The 13776-nt window shown below is 47.1% G+C and overlaps 1 protein-coding gene across 1 annotated transcript in view; it reads right to left on the reverse strand.

Moving 5' to 3' along the window:
- The window catches only part of CMIP (c-Maf inducing protein), a 267662-nt gene that overhangs the window by 177704 nt on the left and 76182 nt on the right, over positions 1-13776 (reverse strand). The gene's annotated exons all lie outside the window — the stretch shown is intronic.

Here is a 13776-nt window from a genome sequence, read left to right on the forward strand (position 1 = left end):
CCACTGATCTGCACACTTAAAAATGGGTAAGACGACAGGACATTATGTTCTGTGTATCCTACCACCATTTTTTTTAAAAAGATGAACTATAAGAGAATATTCTTATACTGACGATCAATTTATAATGCCCCCGAGTTAATGACAGGTGAGAGAGGTACCAAATAGCAAGCACACAGGCCACACTGGGTTCATCCAGGGCACACCCTCCCTGCACAGCGCAAGGTAAGATGAAGACTTCCAACTGCCACAGCAAGGCAAGGAGCACTCCTCGGTACCTTTGGTCATCCTCACAACAAGTTCCAGGTCACCCTCAGCAAGCTGGAAGCATTCACACCAACCAAGCCTCTCCTCGTGAAATTTTAATAATTAACACTTATCTGATTTCAAAGGTTTTACAGGGAAATTAATCTTCATACTGGCTGGTTATGGCCGCTCTGCAAAGCCAGGGGTTGGGGGATGCTTTGGGTCCCTACTTATGAGTTTACACTGCAAACAGGGATCACATCAACCCACAGCACACAGCAGACAAGAGGTCCCTTGTCACCGAGGTTCCCTGGGCCCTCAGGTGACACGACTCTCTCTAGGAGGAGATCCAAGATGCTCTCGCCTTGAAGTCAGCGTGGAAGATTTTCTCAAAAGCCTTTGGAACATGTAAAGTGACCTGGAGTCCTAGGAGTTTGTGGGAATGCTCAAGTGCAAAACTTTCTATCACTGTAATAGCCTGTCAGCCAGTTCAGAGTGTGGGGTGACCTCGGTAATTTATGGTGGGAGGGGAAGGTGGGTAACAGGGTCCAACATCTGTAAACGAGTGTCTGAACACTCAAGGGCATCTGATCACCAAACTGACTGATGCTTCAAGTGAGGACGTACCTTACAAAAAGTCAACATCGATGGAAATAATAATAATTGTATTATTACTAATAGATTAAGGGCTTTTTCTACGCTAGGCACAGTACTACAAAATTACGTGTCTGATCTCATGAAGCTAGTAACTTCATGCAGCTTTTTCTGACTAGCTCCACTTAGAGAAAGAACTTACAACAGCTGTTAAAAATAAAAAAGCATTCCAGTGCTATACCATGAGCAGAAATGACAGGAAAGAAGCACAGGGAAGCATCAGGAGACACAGCCCAAGAGAAGGTTAAATACACTGGAATTTTATGCATGTGAGATTCTCAGACAGCATTTCGCTGTGTGACCTTGGGCAGGTTGCTTGACCTCTCTGGTGCCTCAGTTCCTTCGTCTTTAAAAGGAGAGGGCTCAATTTTTAAAAAATTATGGGCCACATGGTGGCTCACGCCTGTAATCCCAGCACTTTGGGAGGCCGAGGCAGGCGGATCACAAGGTCAGGAGATCGAGACCATCCTGGCTAACACAGTGAAACCCCGTCTCTACTAAAAGTACAAAAAATTAGCTGGGCATGGTGGCGGGTGCCTGGAGTCCCAGCTACTCGGGAGGCTGAGGTAGGAGAATGGCGTAAACCCGGGAGGCAGAGCTTAGAGTGAGCCGAGATCATGCCACTGCACTCCAGCCTGGGAGACACAGCAAGACTCCATCTCAAACAAACAAACAAACAAACAAAACACTATGAATCTGCAATAAAACAGCACAGTGGCAGAGCAAGGACAGTATATCAGTGGTAACTAACAGAAAGCCTAGACGGAAACTTAGCACATATTTGAAAAATTTAGTATCTGATAATAGTAATATTTTAAAGCAATGGGAAAAGGGCACATTATTGAGTGAATGATAAGAGATAATCCATTAACTATTTGGAGGGAAGGAATAGCATTATTCCCTGCCTCACACCTTATACCAAAAATGTATCCTGGGTGTAGGTGCTTAGTTCTAGGTTAATTTTACAGTTCTATAGTTTTTTGTTTTTTTTTATGGGAAATGTTTGCTCAATCTTAAAATTTGGAAGAACTCTCTAAGCCACGAAGACACTGATTAACAAGTCACTAATTAAGACACTCAACTCTGACCACAGAAAAATACATAACTTCTATATATCAATAAATACCTCAAACAAAATCAAGAGACTAGAAAAACAAAAAAAGTTGGAGAGTAATAACTGCTACATAAACGATTTGAAAAAGGATGAACAGTTTTCTATATTTCAAAAGAAACCCTTACAATCTTTTTTTAAAGGCACATGCCACAACTGAAAATAAAACACACAAAGAATATAAATGACTTGCGGAGCAAATGCAAACAGTCAACAAACCCATAAAATGAGGGGAGTGAATGAGGTTTAATGGAACAAATCCTGACTGAGGGCCACTGGGCAACATTCACAATTTTAAAGAGCTCAGAGTCCATTGCAATTGGGTATGTGTGGCCTTGCTGTGTGGTCAAAAGGGTGCATTCCTGAAAGTCCTGGCTTTGAGACGCAGCCTGGCCACAGGCTGCCCGGGACATGTCCGGGTCCAGGAACCAGTGTGGCCCAGCTCCAGCCTGGAGGAGATGCTCTGACCACAGGCAGCCGTGGTAGCTGTGAGCAGTGGCTCGCACGGGGCCCTCTTCTACCCTGCCTGGAACCAGATGGTGGGGAGAAGAAAATGCTCATCTCTGGGCCCTTCCTTCCCATCTGCGGCCACCTCAGCTGCCCAGAAGATGCTCAAGGTGATGGAGATGGAAGGAAGGGGCATGAGAGGTTCAGTGCCTCCTCTGACTAGTGCTCCCTGCAGCCCTGCATGGACTCCACCCCGGTCATGCTCTCAGATCTGCTAGTGCAGCCCTCTGATTGTAAAAATAAAGCACATAGGCCAGGCGCGGTGCCTCATGCCTGTCATCCCAGCACTTACGGAGGCAGAGGCAGGTAGACTGCCTGAGCTCAGGAGTTTGCGATCAGCCTGGGCAACACGGTGAAACTCTGTCTCTACTAAAATACAAAAAATTAGCCAGGCATGGCGGCATGTGCATATAGTCCCAGCTACTCAGGAGGCTTAGACAGGAGAACTGCTTGAACCTGGCAGACAGAGGTTGCAGTGGGCCAAGATCACACCACTGAACGCCAGCCTGGGTGACAACAAGAGACTCCATCTCAAAAAAATAAAAATAAAAATAAAAACGATAAAGCACATAATGACAATAATATAATAAATCATGCACATAACCTTAGCTACCATGTACTGAGTGGCTACTACGTACTTAACAGGCAAACTTTATTCCAATGGACAAAGTGAGGTGCTGCAAAGTTTGACTGACTGATGATTCATTCATTCGTTCACTCACTCAAAACTATGTACTGACCATCTAGCAGGTGCCAGGCCCTGTTCTAAATGCTGGGGATACAGTCGTGAGGAAAAAACAAGCAAACCCCTGCCTTTCTAGTGGAATGAAGTAATAAACAAAATAAGTAAGAAGCACGTGGTCTGTCAGATGATAACGTATGCTAAGGAGAAAAAAATGTAAGTCAGGGAACGAGAAATAAAAAATTGTGGGAGTAGGTGCCAACTTTTTGGATGGATGGAATGATCAAGGACAGCCCGAGAAGGTGCCTTCTGAGTGGAGACAAGAGGGAAGCAAGGGAACGTGTGGTGTGGGCGTTTGGGCAACGGGCAACCCAGGCAGAGGAAGCAGTCAGGGAAAAGGCCTCGAGGCACAGCAGGCTTGGCGTCTCCAAGGAAGCGGCCCAGATCACACCATCACTAAGGCAGGGAGGCGTCCACTTGCCATGCCGTCTGGGCAGACAGGCGCAGGAGGCAACATGGTGTGTCCAAGGTCACACAGTTAATCATTGAGAGATCAGCCAAGCATGGCACGGTGGAGACAGGGCACAGAGCTGTATCCCGGGGAGTCACACCCTTCCACATCCCAACACTCTGATGCCACACCTCCACCCTCCTTGGAGGCTCCTGGATGAAAGGCACAGGTGACAGCTCTTCCCTGGCACCAGGTGGGTCCCCTGGCTTCGCCTCCCACTCCCTCAGGACCTGGGAAAGGTTCTCCTGACTCAGCTGCTGGGCGAGCCGAGGCCTCCTGTGGTGGCGAGACTGAGCGAGGGCAACAGCGCTAGTCCCTGGGGAGGCTCAGGGCGGCCCCCGGGATTCTAAAGGTACTTAGAGACTGTGAATAAGTTCAGGGATTTATCTGTTGGGCTCAACGTATTGGCCTGACAGGAGAGGTCATTCAGGAAATTTTTCAAAATTAGTCATAGTCAATCTTCTAAAAGACAATTGTATCTGTGTGGATGCCTCCTGCACCAGTATGCGGAACATACACGCACACGCAGGTGCACACACACTTCCATCAAACACATGTCCGAATGTGAACACCACTTGTTCAACTTCTACATCTAATGATGAGGTGATATGTGGCCAGTGTGAAGATACGCAGAAAGCATGGACTCCTGAGCCCCGGGACTGCAGTCTGAAAGCAGCAGAAACACTTCGGACCTGGGTACCTTGGGCACCTCGCTTCTTTAGCTGTCCTTGGCCTCGATTTCCTTATCTGTAGAGTGGAGCTCACCAGATTGCTATGAGAACTACAGAATAAAGCGCCCGACTTTAGTGCCTGACATCCAGAAGAAGCGCCATGAAATGGAAGCTGTCAAATCGCAAGACAGTTTTGGCAGTATGTGCAGTGCAATCATTTCATTTAGAAGACAAACCAAACCCACGTAAGCAAATTTATGAGCCATTTCTAAATACAAATGGCAACGGAGGTGAGATAATCAACAACTGCCCCAACTAGTAATTTGCAACAGAAATGAATGTTTCTTAGTCAATCATCTTCTTTTTCCCCCTTCCTGGTGGTGACATGGTTTGAATCAGCCAGTCTGGGAAAAGCCATGACATACGGGTTGACCTCTTGAAAGCAGGTAACTTGGAAGGAAAAGGAATGATTCTTAAGCCCAGTGAACCCACTTCTCCAAGCAAAGGTCGGGCGGCAGGCCCAGGCTTGCTCCTCGAGGTGTGGCCCGAGCCTCCTCAAGCCATGTGAGCACGACACAGAGATGCCTCAAGTGTCCCAACTTCCTACTCGGTCAGCACTAACCATGCAGGTAGAGACGGCCTGGTGTGAAAAGCAAAACACAGGTATGGTCATAGAATCAAAACTGGACTGAGTGCATTGGTGTCCCAAGGGCCTCCTGAACAAAAGACCATAAACCAGGTGGCCCGCACATCAGCAATGCATTTTCCTACAGTTCTGGAGGCTGGAGTCCTAAGTCAAGATGTCAACAGGGTTGGTTTCTGCCAGAGGCTCTGAGGCAGGATCTGCTCCACACCTCTCTCAGCTTCTGGGGCTGCCGAAATCCTTGGTGTTCCTTGGCTAGCAGCTGAATCTGTCTCTGCTGTCACACAGTGCTCGTCCCTGTGTGCCTCTCTGTGTCTAAGTTTCCCTCATCTTTTACAGACACAGTCACTGGATTCGGGCCCACTCTCCTCCAGCATGATCTTAACTTGGTCGCATCTGCAAAGTCCCTATTTCCGAAGAAGGTCACACTCGCAGGTACAGCGGCTACAGCGTGAACATGCCTTTTGAAGGCTACAGTTCAACCCACAACAATGACCATCCCAGAAGACATCAGAACAAGCTCAGGCTAGCTGGTGGCTACATTCGACAGTTCAGCAGAAGGGCGGGTAGGCTGAGTACTCAGAGCTCGCTTTTCCAATTACTCACCCTGGGATGGTAGAGAAATTTCTTTTTTATGCAGAAGGAGCTGAACTGATCAAAGATAATGCATGTAAAAGAGGGTACGTGCCTAGCACACAAATGCCACTTAGTGATGCCACCTTGGATGGATCTGGAGGAGGCTCGAAGCTCTGACAATCGGTGACATTCCCACTACCCGGTGACACAGAAGCCTCGGAGGTAGCAGCCAAGCGGGCACCCGGCTAAGGGAGAGACGTGGGAAGGGGGGCGGGAGAGGCTCTGCTCTGCCTTGGGAAGAGGTGAGGAAAGCTGAATAAAGGCGCAGGCTTCTGTGAGCAGAGGCAAGAGACTCGAGTGAACTGCCAGGAAAGTCAGCTGCCAGGGGTGCCAGGTGAGTCACTGACTCAGACGGGCTACACCGATCCCACAAAAGACATGTCCTCCCACCAAGAGAAATCTGTTTGACTTTAGAAAAGTACAGGTTACAGTGATACTCACTACACACCCCACCTTCCAGCGCAACAGAGGCGAGACGGGAGGAACGGGAACTGCACCCAGGTCCCTGAGGGATCCGGATCCACCTTTACTGGGATTTTATTTCCCCCAAAAGCAGGACTCTATTCAAATCACATTCGCCTGGGGTAATACAGTATCAGAATCCTCTAGAAAGAAGGCTGGAGCCTCAATACGTGGGACCCCGGTAGGAATGGATCAGGTTCTGTGACTTTCCTTGATCCTGAATGAGTTTGATTTTCCCCCTGGGCTTAATTTTAACAACAATTGATCTACAGAGATAAATTTATAGCGGCCTGACTGAAAGATGGACTCTTTGAGAAGGTTTTCACGCAGTGATGATGGTCTTACTGTCCGCAGCCAAAAACCCTATCCTCTCACCCTTAATGCAGACCCTCGTACAAAGGTTTTCAGATGTCCCTTGCACCTGCCCATGTACAAGGTTCCTATGGCCACTCAAATGGCCACATATGCAATGGCTTCTTCTCTTACAGTTCTTGAGGTCAGAGCCCAACACGGGCCTCACAAGGCTAGAATCAAGGTGCTGGCAGGGCTGGCTCCTTCTGGAGCCTCCAGAGGAGAAGGAGTTTCCTTGCCCGTTCTCCAAGGCTGCCAGCATTCCTGGGCTGGTGGCTCCTTCCTCCATCTTAAAGCCGGGAATTGCAAAGCTGCACTCTGCCTCAGCGCATCTCCTCCTCAGACTCAGACTCTCCCACCTCCTTCTGTTCCTGGTAGGGACCCCTGTGATGACACTGGCCCCCTGGATAATCCAGGGTAACGTCCCCATCCCAAGCTCCTTAACCCAGTCTCCTCTGCGGAATCCTCTTCATCCTGCAGGCAGCATATTCCATTTCTGAGGAGTAGGACATGGGCATCTTTGGGGGCCCATGAGTCTGTCCACCATACAGATCTCAGTGCCCCACAGTTTCACAGCCCATCTCCTCGAAGACCAACAAGCCCCAACCAAACTGCTGACAGATCCAGAGCCATCTATGTCACCAAGCCCCTCACACTCTGCCCACCCATACTTGGTGACTTGGGGCTCACTGAGTGTCCCAAGCATGGCTACCCTCTGTGTCATGTACTATCTGAGAAACCCATGTGCCCCCAATCTCTCTCTTTACCCTCCCTCAAGGGCCCATCCCAAGATATTCTCAAGATGCAGCAATAGCATTGTGACCTCCAGAAAGCTTTTCTTCATCCTCCCAAACCGCCCTAGAGACTTCTCTCTTCTTCCTCCCTTATATCCGTGTCATGCTGCATTATGAATAACTATTTAATCATTTGTCACAGTATGGGGGAATACTTCAAAAGGCAAAGACCACAGCTCATTCATGTGTATCTAGCCAAGGCCTGACTTACAATGGGTAAAGCCATCAGTAAGTGATGGATGAAGGGATGAAGGGATGGGTGGATAGATGGATGGATGGGTGGGTGCATGGACTGGTAGGCAAATAAACTGAAGGAAATTAGAAAGGAAGGGAGGGAGCATGGGTGGAGTGCCTAACAAAAAAATCATGCTCACTAAATATTTGTTGAGTGAAAGCAAGGAGATAGATGATGATGGTGGTAAAGCAGGGCGAGCAGGCATGAATTAGGACCATGCTCCATGACCTTAATTCTATGTTGCTTTCATGTACATTGAAAGAACTCAGCTGAGCAGTTAACAACATGAGGAAGAAGCTCCAGACTTGGGCATCATTTGTGCTAAGTCAGAGAGGGAAGCCCCAGCAAGTGGGTAGCTATGACCTCAAACCAACGACCAGGAGGATTCCAGGAACAGTTACACTGTCAACCAGAATTAGCCAAAACTCAATGAACTATTTTAATTTCCCAGGCTGACTCAAAAGTACATCTCTATGGGACCAGCAAAAAGTGTAAGAACTTCTGCCAGGCCAGGAACCAGCTCCACGTTCCACCTCTGGTCATGTCAACTCAATGCAAGAGCACAGCTTCAAGGTACTCCCAACCCCTGTCTCTGGCTACATCCAGCTTTTAAAAATGTATCTAGCATTCAGCATGAGACCAATGGTGGACTGGGGAGCCACAGGGTCACAGGAGGAAAGGCCAGCCTTGGCACTGTTTAGAATGAAAAAAAAAAGTCTTCACTCCAAGACCAGACAAGTGCCCATTTCAACCATTTCCTTAAAAACACTATTTTTCTATGAAGTTGTCATGAATGTGAAGGATATTTTTCTCCAACATTTTATTATGAACAATTTCAGACTTAAAGAAAAGTTGAATACTATTATATACCGACCAAAATCGCTAAAATTTAAAAGACTGACAATAACAAGTTGGCATAGATGTGAAGCAACCAGAAATCTCCCATACTGCTCCTGGGAATGTAAACTGGTACAACCACTTTGGAAAACAGGTTGGTTTTCTCTACAAAAGGTGAATCTATGCAAACCCAGTAAATGGTAACTCATGCCTAACTATAAGCCAACAGAATTTCATGCACATATTCCCGAAAAGGCATACGCAAGAGACTTCCTAGCAGTATTATTCATAAAAGCCTAAGAAGAGAACAACGTGAATGCCCACCGTCAGTAGAATGGGATATTTTTAGGATAAAATGTGATCCAGCAACAAAAATAAGTAACCTTCAGCTCTAAACAGAATGTAGATGAAGCTCACAAACACATGTGGAGCCAAAGAGGCCAGACATAAAAGAACACGCATCGATTTGCTTTCTGTAAAGTTGAAACTTATAAAAGACTAAATAAACACAGACACTGCGGACAGGAGAGTTATCGCGGGGGAGGAGGATGAAGGGTGGTCTCTGCGAAGAGTCTGAGGGTGCTTCCAGGGTAGAAACAAAATCCAACTGATAGCCTGGTGGTAGGTCCATGAGATGGGATAATTCATGGAGCTGTTCATTTGGTTGTGTACTTTTGAAAGTAAGTAATACTTCAATAAAAAGAAAGAAGCAGAAAAGAATGGATGAATACCCCTACACCCACCACCTAGATTCTACAATGAACATGTCCCTGTTGGTGTTTCTTTCCGGTATCTATCTATTCCTTTATCCGTCCATCAGGCATTATCATTATTATTGATGATAAATGGTATTTCTCGCATGCAGGCTGTGAAGCCGAAGGCTCTCACACATTCAGCCAGCCTCCCCCACCGTGGGCTGTCTGCCAAGCTAGGGTGTGTCCGCAAACCTCACTCTCCACCATCGCCTTGTTCCCCAGCACCCCCTTTCCTGACACTTTGAGCCAACGAGCTGGAGAACTGAGAAATTCTGTAGCAGACAAAACCAAGAAAACACATTCCTTTCAGGTCCAGGCCCGCCTGGCCTGCGCGTGTTGTCTGAACTGCACCATCACCCTATTTGCAGCTTCTTCAGAAACCAGGCCCCAAACTGCAAAGCTCACGCCCTGTGTGCTCACTCCTGGGAACCCAAACAAACTCAAAACATGTCCAAAGCCATTCCAGGAACTGAGAGAAGATTCCTGCTAATTATAAAGCAAAATTTCTCTTCTTACATTGGAGTGGGTAGAGAGAGGCTCAGGGCCCTTCCAAAGGAAGGTGGGTTGCCTTCCAGAGAGCTGCCCAGAAGCCAAACTGCAAACCTGCTCCTCTGGCGGGCTGGGGCCTGCACTGTGACCCCTCCAGGGGGCACCTCTACAAGGTAAGAGTGGGCTTCCTAAGCTTTTTTGTGCCTTGGACCCCTTGGTAGTCTGGTGAAGCCACTGGGCCCCTTCTTAGATTAACCTTCTTAAAAGTATAAAATAAATAGGAAACTGCAAAGGAAAGGAAGCTGATCATAATGAAAAACAGCTATCAAAATATCCCTTAAAATTTCCAATGGAGTAACAGATGCCCTCTTTATTAATCCATGGTATAACAAGACCTAGCTGTGGGCCTGATAACTACTGTAACTTTGGGGTACTGATGAATGTAATGACATTCCAAGATATCCACAACAACAGGAATGAAATATGCAAACACCAGCGATTTCTATTGATGACTAAGTCACAGGCACTGCTAACACCACTGTGGTTGGTACTGCCTACAGCCGTCATGGAAACAAATGCTAAATTTCAGTTACAGGTTGGTGACCATAAAGATGTCTTTTTTAAAATGCCACATCCAAGTTCACAGATCACTTGAATTCTATCCAAGGACCCATGGTTGAGAATTCCTGGAAGTCAGGAGCTTTCTTTTGTCCCTTTTGTTTTACTCCTGATGAGAAAATGCTCTCTGCACCTAGGTATAGACCCAAACAAACTGAAAGCAGGGATGCAAAAAGATACTTATATACCAATGTTCACAGCAGCACTATTCTCAAAGCCAAAACACAGAAGCAACCGAAATGCCAATTGACAAATGAATGGACGAACACACACACACACACACGTATTATTAGTCAACCTTTAAAGAAAAAAAAAAAAAAAAGGATTCTGATACATGCTACAGTACGGACAAACCTTGAGGGCATTACGCTAAGTAAAATAAGCCAGTCACAAAAAGACAAATCTTGTATGATTCCATTCATACGAGGTTCCTAGAGGAGTCAAATGCATACAAACAGAAAGCAGAAAAGTGACTGCCGGGGTGGGAGGTAGGCAGAATGTGGAGCTATCATTTAATGAGGACGGAGTTTCAGTTCGAGAAGGTGACAACGTTCTGGAGATGGATGATGGTGGATGGCTGCATGACAATGTGAATGTACTCAATGAACTTTAACATTTAAAAATGATTGGCTAGGCCAGTGGCACACATCTGTAGTCCCAGCTACTTGAGAGGCTGACATAGGAGAACCATTTGAGCCCAGGAGTTCCTGGGCAACATAGCCATATCCTGTCTCTTAAAAAAAATTTTTTTTAAGATTTAAAATGGTAAACCTTACGTTATATATATTTGACCATAATAAAAAAAAATTTAAGGAAATAAAAATAGGGGCCAGACGCAGTGGCTCATGCTTGTAATCCCAGCACTTTGGGAGGCCGAGATGCATGGATCATCTGAGGTCAGGAGTTTAAGACAAGCCTGGCCAACATGGTAAAACCCTGTCTCTACTGAAACACAAAAATTAACCAGGCATAATGGCAGGTGCCTGTAATCCCCGCTACTTGGGAGGCTGAGACGTGAGAATCGCTTGAACCTAGGAGATGGTGGTTGTGGTGATCCGAGATCGTGCCACTGCACTCCAGCCTGGGTGGCTGAGCAAGACTCCATCTCAAGAAAAAATAAATAAACAAAATAAAAATTAAAAATAAATGAATAAAGAAATAAAAATAGGGGCCAGGCGTGGTGGCTCATGCCTGTAATCCCAGCACTTTGGGAGGCCAAGGTGGGTGGATCACTTGAGGTTAGGAGTTTGAGAACAGCCTGTCCAACATGGTGAAACCCCATCTCTACTAAAAATACAATAATTAGCCAGGCATGACGTCACATGCCTGTAGTCCCAGCTACTAAGAGGAGGCTGAGGCAGGAGGATCACTTGAACCTGGGAGGTGGAGGTTGCAGTAAGCCAAGATAGCAACAATGTACTCCAGCCTGGGCAGAGGAATGAGACTCTATCTCAAAAAAAGAAAAGAAAAGAAAAGAAAAATGCTCCGTGCAGAAAATGGGAAGGTGCAGTTACTGTCAAGAAATGGAACAGCCTCACTTGTGACTGACAGCTGAGTCGCCGGGTGGCTCTGAGCAGGGCCTAGGCCGCCAAACCCACTAACGAGCTGTGCCACCCTGGGCAAGTTACTTCACCTCTCTGACCTCAATTTCGCCATCTGCAAAATGAGGGCCGTGATAGCTGCAGCTGCCATACCTTGGGCAATGATGATGTGCCTGGCTTGGTGATAAGCATTTTACAGACACTGTCTCACCAAGACTTCCAGATAACCCCACGAGCTTAGTAGGTTGTGGCTAACACGTTACAGATGACTTAGTTAACTTACCCAAGGTCACCTGTCTGGGACATAGCAGAGCCAGGCTGGCTGAAGAACTCAGGCTTATAATTCTCTATCTCTCTGTCACTTGTAGACAGTCTCTGTCCCTCTAAGCTCCAGTGGGACAGACACCATCTCTGTTTCATGTGCCATGTTACCCCCAGAGCACTACAGAGAAGTGCTCAGTAAACACTTGCTGAGCAATTGAGAGAATCCAGCTCTGTCTGACCGCAATACTGGCTTCCTTTATAAGCGAGGGATCATGGCATTACAGGGTCCTGTCTTTCAGGTCTCCTAATAGATGCTGTGACAAGCCTAGCACCTCACAGGTCAGAGGGTTCCACATGGAACCCCTGAAAGGGGCAGAGGTCAAGGGAGCCAGTTTAAGAGACAGAAAAATAAGCCTACTCCAAGGAGTACAGAAACACTGTCCAGCAATGGGCACACATACACACATACACGCACACCTGGCAAAAATACCTACACCTCAGGAGCCAGAAGCTGCAAATTTCTGCCAGGGTGCAGGAGCTGGCTTTTAGTTCAAGAGGCCTTGACGTTCAGAGGGAGCCAAGGGATGAGCTGGGTGTTACATCCAGGCTCCTGGCTAAAGGAAGCTGCGTCTGAGCGAGGTTCAGGGTTACCTGGTGGTGACTCAGCTCACCTTCTTCCTGGGGGAGGAGGGAGGCTCCACCAGGGGCTACAAGGTGGTTGGGGAACAGGCACGGTGCTCTCCAGACAAAAGATGCTGTCCTCTTGGTTCTTTTCCAGACTTCGTTCTAGGCCACCATGGCTTTTCGCGGGAAGGGGGCTTGGCTGGGATCTAAATGACGCAGCCACGGTTGGGCTGGGTGACTCGAGAACTTGGATTTGTCAGACTGGATGACTCAGTTGCTTGGCCCGGGCCCAGGTAAGCTTGAGGTATTGTGAGGGAAGCCTTGCTTCTGGAGTCCAACCAAAACGGGCTGGGAGGGTACCAGACCCACCTCGCGGCCGTGTGACTGTGGGCCCCACGTCCCTCTGTGTGACAGGGGGTGAGTCTGTCCCCCATTCAGGCCTTGCACTCAGATGGAACAAGATGGCAAACAGGGAGTGACTCCACAGTAATCAAAAGAAATGAACTAGATGTTCAGGAATCAATGGAGAGATCTCCAACACATAAGCATCGTCGGATAGGGTGGAAAAAGGCAAGCTTCAAGAGAACTTTAAAAACATACACAAAGCAAAGCGCAGTAGCTCACGCCTGTAATCCCAGCACTTTGGGAGGCCAGGCAGGAGGATCACTTAAGCCCAGGAATTCGAGGCATGTCTGGGCAACATGGCGAAGTCCTGTCTCTACCAAAAAATTAGCAAAATGTGGTGGTGCGTGCCTGTAGTCCCAGCTACTCATGGGGCTGAGGTGGGAGGATCACTTGAGCCTCGGAGGTCAAGGCTGCGGTGAGCTGTGATCACACCACTGCACTCCGGCCTGGATGATAGAATGAGACACTGTCTCAAAAAAAGAAAAACAAAAAACCATATACAAAGAAATGTTATATATTGTTTATGATTATGTGTATGTGTGTGTGTGTGTAAAAATATTTTAAATATGAAGATGCACAAGGGACTCATAATAAGGGGGTACCTGGAGGTGGGTAGTAAATTAGAGGTGAATGTCAAGTAATTATACCTTTTCCAGTAAAGTTTTATTTCTTTCACTTAAACAAAAGGCAAAGCAAAGAGGACAAAATAGTAACAATGCTCTAGTCGGGGCAGCAGAAATGCG

The sequence above is a fragment of the Hylobates moloch genome, unplaced genomic scaffold, assembly GCF_009828535.3.
Source record: "Hylobates moloch isolate HMO894 unplaced genomic scaffold, HMol_V3 SCAFFOLD_6, whole genome shotgun sequence".
Taxonomy (NCBI): domain Eukaryota; kingdom Metazoa; phylum Chordata; class Mammalia; order Primates; family Hylobatidae; genus Hylobates; species Hylobates moloch.